The sequence below is a fragment of the Physeter macrocephalus genome, chromosome 8 (assembly GCF_002837175.3).
Source record: "Physeter macrocephalus isolate SW-GA chromosome 8, ASM283717v5, whole genome shotgun sequence".
Lineage (NCBI taxonomy): Eukaryota > Metazoa > Chordata > Mammalia > Artiodactyla > Physeteridae > Physeter > Physeter macrocephalus.
Window position 1 is genome coordinate 121998260 of NC_041221.1, and position 10177 is coordinate 122008436.

Below are 10177 nucleotides of genomic sequence, written 5' to 3' on the forward strand. Positions count from 1 at the left end.
AATACTTGGTATAAAACAGGCATTCAAATGGTAACTCCTATTATTGTAGCTAGAAAGACACTAAGCTTAAATTTGAACCCAACTCTCTATATGAGTCCAAAACCAACTGCCCCCCCTTTTTCTTGTGAGTCCATGCTATCTTCCTAAAACCAACATCATATGACTGTACCTGTAATCCACTGTTCTCTTCATTGGTTTCTGTAATCCAAGCCATACAATTATTCCAAGGTTAAAAAGTTAAGTCTAAACCCACCATGGTTTCTAGTCCAAATAATTTTTTACTTCCGTGATTTCATTATTTCTTTGCACTGTGTACGACATGATCTAGTTTTCCATAGTTCATCATATATTTTTTCTATAGTTCCTTCTTAAATGTACCTTGTGTTTCAAGACTTCAAGTGGACAGATGGTACTTTCTAATTCTTTTACGTTTCTTTTATAGGGTTTAAGCTGTGACTAGACATGTAGTTGATTGCGCAATATACAAATGAAATCTGATTTTACAAAATTTGCAAATCAAAAGAAATGGAAGGACAACTACTATGATACATGGATTCACTAGTGAAAGAGGTGAGAGAAGGAAGAGTGAAGAAGGGGCAAAATTTAAAAACATCTAGGCTTTCTGAAGTTGAAAGAGATTAACATCAATGCCCTTGATGCTACAGTAGTAAAACTGTGAAGGTGAGTGAAAGTCAGCAAGAGTAAACAGCTAACCTAACAGTTCGTTCAGGGTTGTAAACAGATGAACTTCACAGTTCAAATGGTAAGCATTTTTCTCTGCTTCCCATAAGCAGCAATGCTACCCATTCTTCACAAGAATCCTAGAGCTTGTTTATTATTTTTAGCTTATTAATAGATGATTGCCACACTAAGATCCATACCAGAAGAAGTAATAGGGCAATTAAGCCAAGCAGAGCCAAGTCAAGGTTTTTATTCTCTCCAGCAACACCTAACATCTAAAACCTGAAAACTGGAAATACCTATACTATCAGCTTTTCACATTACATATGCATATGTGTGTGTGTATGTATTTTTTTCTATTTTTATATAATAATTCCTTGACAATTCTGCCCAAATAAAGCAATATGGTTACTAGGTAGGAGAGATCTCTTATAGCAGCAGAGGATTTGGTGATTTGCACTTGGGAGGATGAGCAAGCTGGCTGTGAATGGGGGCAGGCACCATGGAAAGAACCCTGAATTCAGAGTTAGAATCCCAAGTTCTTGTCCTAGATGTCACCAATCAACTGTGGTACCTAGGGCAAGCCACTTACATTTTCTGCTGTGCCCCAGTTTTTCTTGTTATAAACTGGGACAATAAGGCTTGCTCTACTTACCTCATTAGTTTGTGAGGGTCATAAGAGATAATGTGTATGAATGTACTTTGAAAATATAAAGCCATCTGTAAATGCAATGCATTTTCATTTTATATGTGGACTAGTGAAACTATCAAATAAGCCTGTAGTTGGATGATACTCCATCTTGACTGCTATGTGTCATACAAACAGGTAGAATAAATCTACTAATATTATATACTGAAATTACATTTCCAGGATGAATTGATAGAGGAGTCAAATCAGTTCTATACATATGAGCTTAAGAGTACGTTAGAGACTGATATTATAAACTGATAGCTATGGGGGATGTTGAGATAAAGACAAAATAGCAAATGTGCAATCTAGATCAGTTAGTTTGATATTTGATAAAATAACAGTGAGGTTGAATACTTTGCTATAGTAGAAATTCTTTGAAAATCCAACCTGACCAGGTATGGAAGTAAAGAAAATATTACATAATTAGAATCAAATATTTTTAGCTGGAAAAGATCTTAAAGAATATTCTACTCTGACTCCCTTAATTTTGTAGCTGAAAACATGAAAGCTCAGCTTGCATGTATTTTGCCCAAGACCACACGTTTGAGATGGTAGCAAGATTATTCTAATATTCTACCTACTCAGAGCCATCTTTGAAACCATTTTTTAAGTCCAGAGTGAGAGACTGGCTCACGGTGGTGGCTGAATTAAGAATCTGGAATTCCAGAGATGGGCAAGATGGATAATGCTGGTGGTGCTGGGTTAGGGGACTAAATGAAGTTCACGGACAGTCATGAATAAAGGCAGGTTCGTTGATTGATCCATTCCAATGAAAGAGCAAAAGTAGGTCAAACAAATTCTAAAGGCTAATGAAGGGAGACCTTGAATTGGAGACAATGTAGACATAAGGAAAAGATTCTGTAAGTTAAGACTGGCTAACCACACTGGGCTTGGGAATAATAGGAAGAGAATAATGATACTTCTACTTCTTAGCGCTCAGAGCTAACTTTTATTCAGTGCTATGTGCCAGGCATGGTGCTAGGTGTTTTACATAATTCTCTTTTTAAAATCTCTCACTCTCAGAAAATTGAGATGGGAATGATTATCCCATTTAGGGGAGAAGGAAATGGAGACATAGTAGGAGAGTTGGAGCTTGGCCTGCACAAGTTCGAAGTCCACATGCTCAACCGCTGTGTGCCATGACCTCCAAAGAAGGCAGGAACAGTAAGAGGACTGGACTTAGCAACACCAGTCCTTGATTCATCCGCTAGTTGGTAGGGGTACAGTGTATGACTTCCACAAACTATCAATGAACTTGAATACAATAAACTACCCAAAACCTACATCTAAGCTTTGTTTCAAAATTATAACTTCACATTAGCATCTTGCACTGATTCTGTGTCATTCATTTGCATATGGTTTTTCATTTTAGTGTAGATATGATAAAGTAGACATAGAGAGTCACTAGACATTGGCTTGTAATTAATTCTAGTGGATTGATGTTTATACCAAACGAAAATCAAAATAATCAGGTCATTTCTATACTAGTTAAATATTTATAGAACTATAGAGTCAGAAATCTATCAAATGTTGATATATCTGGTTAGAAGGAGCTATTTCTAGACATTCACCATATTATCAATATCCATTCATTCATTCATTCAATCAACAAATATTTCTTGAGCATCCATTGTGCACCAAGCTCTGTTATAGGCACCAGGTATATCTATTATAAATATCAAAGTCCCTGCTGTCATGGAGTTTACATTCCATTGAAACTGAGAAATAAGTAAACAGGTAAATAAAAATGATAATTTCGGATAGTAAGAAACACTATGAAGAAAATAGAAGAGGATGATATGAGGGAAAATGATGGGGGCAGAAGGAACTTTAACGCTCTTACTGCCCCCACTCCTTCATTAAAAAATCAATGAAGATCTCCTTTCCTAAATGTAGAATATTCCTCTGGATTGGGTTTAAAATAAGCAGCAAAAATATGCTTGCCTTAAAGGGAATATTAACTAAGAATTTCCCATCTAAAATAGGGCCAGCCCCAGAAAAATCATGTCCTGGTTCCGTGTGATCATGGGATGCAAAGGAGGAGGGCTTACTGGGCATCTTCCACTCCATCCCTGGCCGTTTGCTGCAGCCTCTTTCAGGGTAACACAAAGCTGGGATTCCAATCAGCTGTTTAAGACTGATGAAATAACTGACTTCTGTGGTCTCCCTAGTTCACAAATAAAAGCACGGGACATTGCTTTCCTTTGTTTTATCACAGCCATTGATAAAATTAGGCTAGGTTGATAATACAGACTGGCATTCAAAAGTTATCAGGAAACTCCCGACATTGGCGGGATCATTTTATAATGTTGCCATTTCACTGTCATAAGCAAAAAGGCTCCAACTGGAAAATAATGCCTGTTCTGCTTTATCATGTAAATGCAAACCATCGCTGAAGTTCAGAAGCATAAAGCTAGGGAAGTGTGGAGCGCTAACCAGATAGATCCATGTGTCTCTATGGTTAATACGGAAATGATGAATGCAAACTTTATGACTTTGAGATAAGCTGCAATAAAAATTTGGCTCAAGATATGGTTTTCATGAAAAAAAATTCTTTTAAAAAATCCACAGTTTGGGGGAATAAGATTGGGAGGGGGAAAGAGACTGTGAGGTAGAAAGAAGGGAGAATTGTGAAGAGGAAGGAGAAAGTCTGCAAAAAAAAGTGGATTGTTAGGAAGAGACACTGATGTTCAACCTGGGCCTTGACCATGTACACATACATCTCTTACAATAAGAAGCCTCTGTATCAACTTGTGGTTGCCAAGGGGGAGGGTGGTGGGGGAAGGGGGATTGGGAGTTTGGTATTAGCAGATGCAAACTATTATATATAGGATGGATAAACAACCAGGTCCTTCTGTACAGCATAGGGAGCTATATTCAATATCCTATGATAAATCATAATGGAAAAGAATACCAAAAAGAAGAATATATATACATATATATATATGTATAACTGACTCACTTTGCTGTACAGCAGAAATTAACACAACACTGAAAATGAACTCTACTTCAACAAAATAAATTAGAAAAAAAAAATTAGTCTCTGTATCAGATTTACATGGAAGTCCTGACAGGTACAACAGTCTTCAATGGAAGCTGCTCCTTCTAATCACAAAAACAGAACCAGCAAAAAGAGTCCACTTTGAAAGATTTCATTTGGTTTGAGGCAAAATCACATAGGCTCAGTCAGGGGAGCTGTCCCCAGTGTTTTCCCTCAGAACCAGCACCAGGAATGTATTCCTTTCAGTTGGTCCTGAGTCCCTGTGGAATACAGGCACCATCAAATGCAGATTGACATCTATTTGTAGCACAACTAAAAAAGGCAGTTTCATTCTGAATTATTTAACATGGCAACATTTTGAACATATAAATCATGCCCAGCTTTATTAGATTAGGCCAACCGAAGAAATATATACACCTGCCTGTCATGTAAAGCCCTTCATCTTGGGGAGCAGACTCCCCAGAGGGACATCCCAGGAGGTAAATTGAATACTGAGTGGCTTATCTTGTGGTGGGCCCTGAATTGGAAATTGAAATTCCTGCATGGACATCGAATTTCACATCAGAAATGAGAACCTGGCTCATCTCTCTTGGTTACCAAGGTACTAATCACTCTAGAAACTTAGATTTACATGACTATAGCTGTTCCATGCCCTTTATGTTGGAGCTGGGCCCTTTGTGATAATGTTCCTCAGGCCCTTTGAGGTCCTCAGATGAAAGCATTCTACAAACACAAACTATCACTTGCCTAAATCAGCCAAGTAGCTTGACATTATTTTTCTCCATCTTCGGGTTTGTCAGAATGGGACAGGAGAAAGCAAATGGGACACAGGGAGATGAAAGGATGGAGATTAACAGGCAACTGCTTTTTAATCAGATAAGGCATGAGGATGAACAGTTGATAGGCCTGATTTCTATTATGAGAAAAAAATACACCCGGGGTTGTTCTCATTGTACGCAAAATCTCAGAGGAAAATCACTTTCATAAAAACAGGGTGTATCTCAAATGCTTTTCCTAATTCAAGTTCAGGGAAAAAAAAAATCACTTCATGCCACGTAGGAGACCGGCACTAAGAAAATGGGATTGGATTCCTTCTTCCTCCATCCCCGCCCCCCCTTTTTAACCTTGTTAAAGGAAGAAACTATGCATCTGAAAAGAAAAACACGAAGAGGAGACCCAGTGCCATTACTTTGGAGAGCTGAGAGGTGGAGAATGAAAAAGCCATTGGTCTCAGTTTTACTGCCACAATGGCCTTTTATGAGAGGGATTAGACACGCCAGGAGCTGGCGAAGCATTCACTGGTGCCCTACGACAATCTGGAAGAAGGACGATAAAAATCAGTTTGTCGTAAGGTTAAATCACCAAAGACTTCCTAGATTGGCTTTTCAGATTGTTTTCCCTTTGGAAAGAAGATGAAAACAAGAAAGAAATATGGGCGAAAAGCTGATTTTTTTTTTTCTTTCCCTTTTTTTCCCCCTCAGTGCAAGATGTAGCATTCAGAAAACATGTTGAGCGAGCTGAAGCATTAAAAAGATCAGTCTTTGGCTGGTGAATGAAAGGCTGTTGTGTGTGTGACTCACATACTAAATGGAAACCTGCCTTCAAAGCCTATTTTACTGCCTAATTATATATACACAAAATGTAGCTGTCTGTTTCAATCAAATCATAGGAAAAGGAATAAAACTCCTCTAAAGATGCAATTTTCATGGTTTGTCATAACCTTAGAAACACTGCTAATGCAAAAGAAGGAAGTACAGCTGCATGGTCCAGATAAGGCTCCAGTAATTGTTTTTCTTTTAATTATTACTTTATAAAGACATTATACCTCCTACTCCGAAGAAGGAAAATTAGTGTCCTCTGTCTCCTCTTTTTTTCCCCTCCTGCCCATTTTCACACCAAGCTTGTTGATACGCGTTTCAGCTGTGGCTAGAAGCCAACGTAGCTATGGAAATAATATTTAGGTAACCACCATAACTACAGGCTCTCAAAGGGCTCCAGGGAGGATGCCTTTTCCAAATTTATGTTTTGAATTGAGTAGAGCCTTCCAAAGCACGAAATTGAGTGCCAGGGATCAAGATAACACACTTAGACCCAAACAACTGTGCGTACTTGGCATGGAAATAATTTCTATTCATAACAGCGAATATATTTATTTTTTAAAATTAGGAATTGCATGAGCATTTCCATTGTTGTCATCCTTGCTGAAGGATGATGTAATAAAATACACAAAAGGCGTTTTGCTCTCTAACATTTTATATGTACAGATCCTTTTTGTACGATAACCCAAAACTGTAAAGTTTAATAAGCCATTACTAATTTACATATTTTCATAGATTCAAATCATTAAAATGCAATGATATTTTAATGGCTTAATATATATCTAATTGAGGATTAAAACTTTTTAACACTGGAGACGGTGCTGAACATACTACCAAGGGGTTCCAAGTACCTAATTCAGAAAGCATTGGTAGCTACTAACATTTCTGAGGGAAACATAAAGTTACTAACATTTCTGAGGGAAACATAAAGTTTATCACTGGATGAGTAAATTGATTATCCTGTAATGTGCTTGTTTTTAAAAAGTCATCAATTTAACTACACCTACCACTCTTCTCCTTAATCTCTTCCAGCCTACTCCCAGTTCTGTCTCTAGCCCTATTAAATTTGAAACCTGCTGTATTAATCCATAGAATAAACAACTTGATGAAGAATTCTATGATAATTAACTGGAATGATCATTAAGCTACTCTCAATGACTCTGAAAAATCCTGGGGCATGAGAAATATGGAGAAAATCAGAAACAGGCAAGAACTAAATAAGGCTTACGTCTAGAAATCACTGCCTACATTCCAAATTCCAAAATGGGATTTGTGACCTATTGAAAACAAATGTGCATAAGTGTTCATAGCAGCACTATTCACAATAGCCAAAAAGTGGAAACAACCCAAATGTTCATCAACAGATAAATGGGTAAACAAATACACACACATACACTCACACACAAGAATATTATTCAGCTATAATAAAGAACAAAGTACTGATATATGTTACAATGTGGATGAACCTTGAAAACATGCTAAGTGGAAGAAGCTAGACATAAAAGGTCACATAATTTATGCCTCCATTTATATGAAATATCCAGAAGAGGTAAATGTACAGACTCAGAAAGCAAATTGGTGGTTTTAAGGGGTTGAGGGATGGAGAGAATGGATAATCATACTGTCATATCTCTAGTTTTCTTTTCCATTGTCACTTCTCTCTTCTGCCTCCTTCTTCCACTTTTAAGGACCCTTGTAATCATACTGGGTCCACCCAAATAATCCAGGATAGTCTTCCCATCTCTAGGTCCTTAATCTTAACTACATCTGTAGAGTTCCCTTTTCCATGTAAGGTAACATATGCTCAGGCTCTAGGAATTAGTATGTGGACATCTTTGGAAGGGCCATAATTCTTTCCACCACAGGGATAATTGGGAAAGGACTAGGTTTAAGCTAATAAATAAAGATTTAACTTTGAGATGATCGAGAGACATCCAATGTGGATGATGGATCTTTACTTGTATATATGTCTAAAGTTCAGGGGAGAGGTCTTGGCTAGTAGGTATAAATGTGGAAGTCATGGTATTTAAAACCATGGTGTAAGGTTTTACCATGGTATTTTCTAGGGTGAGAATGAGCTAGAGAAGAAGGTCTAAAACTAAGCCCTGAAGCGCTCCAGCATTTAGAATTTGGATAGAATAGGGTGAGTCAGCAAAAGAGAAGAGGTAGTCAGGGAATTAGGAGGCAAAGCAGAAAAGAACATGGTATCTTTAAACTAAGAGAAGAAAAGCATTTTAAGAAAGACATTCTTAATGTGGTGAAGAGAGAGAATAAGAGTAGGTCAGAGAAATGACCTTTGAATTTGGCAACAAGAAAACCAATTGGTAAATTTGCTAAAAGATGTTTCTGTGGTATCCGAGTGAACAGGAGGTGAGAACGTGCAGACTGTGAGAGCAGACAGTGTTGTGAGGAAGTCTGGGTATGAAAGGGAAGAGGGAACAGGAGCACCATTTTTGGAGGTATTAATAAAATCAGGAAAAAGTTTTGCTTTGTTTTTAATGAGATGGGCTATACCAGGTTGGTGGTTCTCAAATGTGGTCCCCAGACCAGCAGCATCAGCATTAGCTGGGAACTTGTTAGAAATGTAAATGATTGCTCGCATGTCAGAGCTGTTGAATGAGAAATTCTGGGGGTGAGATGTAGCAATCTGTGTTTTAACAAGCCCTTTGGGTGATTCTGACACAAAATCAGACTTGAGAACAAATACTGCAGTGGTAACGGCTATGATCCAATGAAGAAGGAAGACTGCCACTACAGAAGAGAAGGGATGCCTGAAGTCTGTGAGAAGATATGAGGAAATAATAGGAGAAGTCCTAGTAGAAGGACAGAACATCAAGTGAATTAGGGATGTTTTCCCCTGGAAACATCCTCTTTTTAAGAAGGAAGGTAAAGAAAATGGATCCAGTGGCAGGTAAGGCTGCATGTAGATCAGTCAACGAGAAGGTAAAAACAAGCCATGACCAAATCATTTCTATTTTTAAAAATGGGATTGGTTAAGTAGGTTGGTATAAAAGCGAATGCTACAAACATTTGATACCTTCATTTCAGCAAGACATATGCCAAATTGCTAATGACGTGCTTGGAAAGGATAGAGAAATGAAAACTGGAGGATAGGTGAGTTGAGTGGGTGTGTGCTGGTTAAACCTAGAGGAAGATGTCCAGGGGTACAGTAGTGGCAGGTCACCATATGAGGGCTTCCCTGTCTAACATTTTACCATCTACTTTGCTGAAGACAGAGGAAGTGTGCTTATCAAATTTGAATTTGGTACAAAACCGAGAAGGCAAGCAGATGTATTTGATGACATAATGTAGATTCAGGACAATCTTAACAAATTAGAATGATGAGCCAGAAACTGAAGATAAAACTGAACAGGGGCAACAGTTATGTATTCATGATATTTTAATTATTTTTAGTGACCATTTTGGGATGAGAGAACACTAGGATTTGGACTAATAGTTTGTAAGAGAACACCCTAGGAATTTTAGTTACCTAAAAGTTCCACATGAGCCAAGAAATTCAATCTTAACAAAAGTGAAGTAACCAGATCAAGAGATACTTCTTCCCTTCTCTAATTGTCATTGAATATACAAAGGGGATTGTTTACAGTACCAGAGGACACTGAGGACTAGAGGACATCCTGCATCTTAATATGGGTGAGTGCAGTGAAAAAAGTTTGTAAGTCATGTTATAGGAGGAATTTTGAAGTGACTTGGACTACATTTAATTAAACAGCAAGCATTTCTTGAGCCAGACAAAGCTCTTCATGCTGGGGACAGAATAGAAAACTGGACAAAATCCTTATTGTGTCTCATGGTACTTATAATCTCATGGATAGATGAAAATAGATGATAAACAAGAAAACAAACAAATGAAGCAGATAATTTTAAACAGTGGTCATTCCTTAAACAAATTCATATCATGTCATTCGACTTGTGCATGATGTATCAGTAAATCTCCACTGCTGGCTGAGATAAATATCAACCAATACCTCAATCAAGCGTTTAGAATCCTCCATAATGAGGATTGAATTTACCTTATCCTACACTTTTTCCATTTCTATGCCCTAATTATCTAATTAACAAAGAGGAGGAAATAAGTTTAGTTTTCGCAGTAGTGTTATATTCCATATGTTATTGTCTCCATTTCATAGAGAAAAAAGGGAGTTTGTTTGCAAGGTGGCTACAATAATTCCTCCCATTCCCATA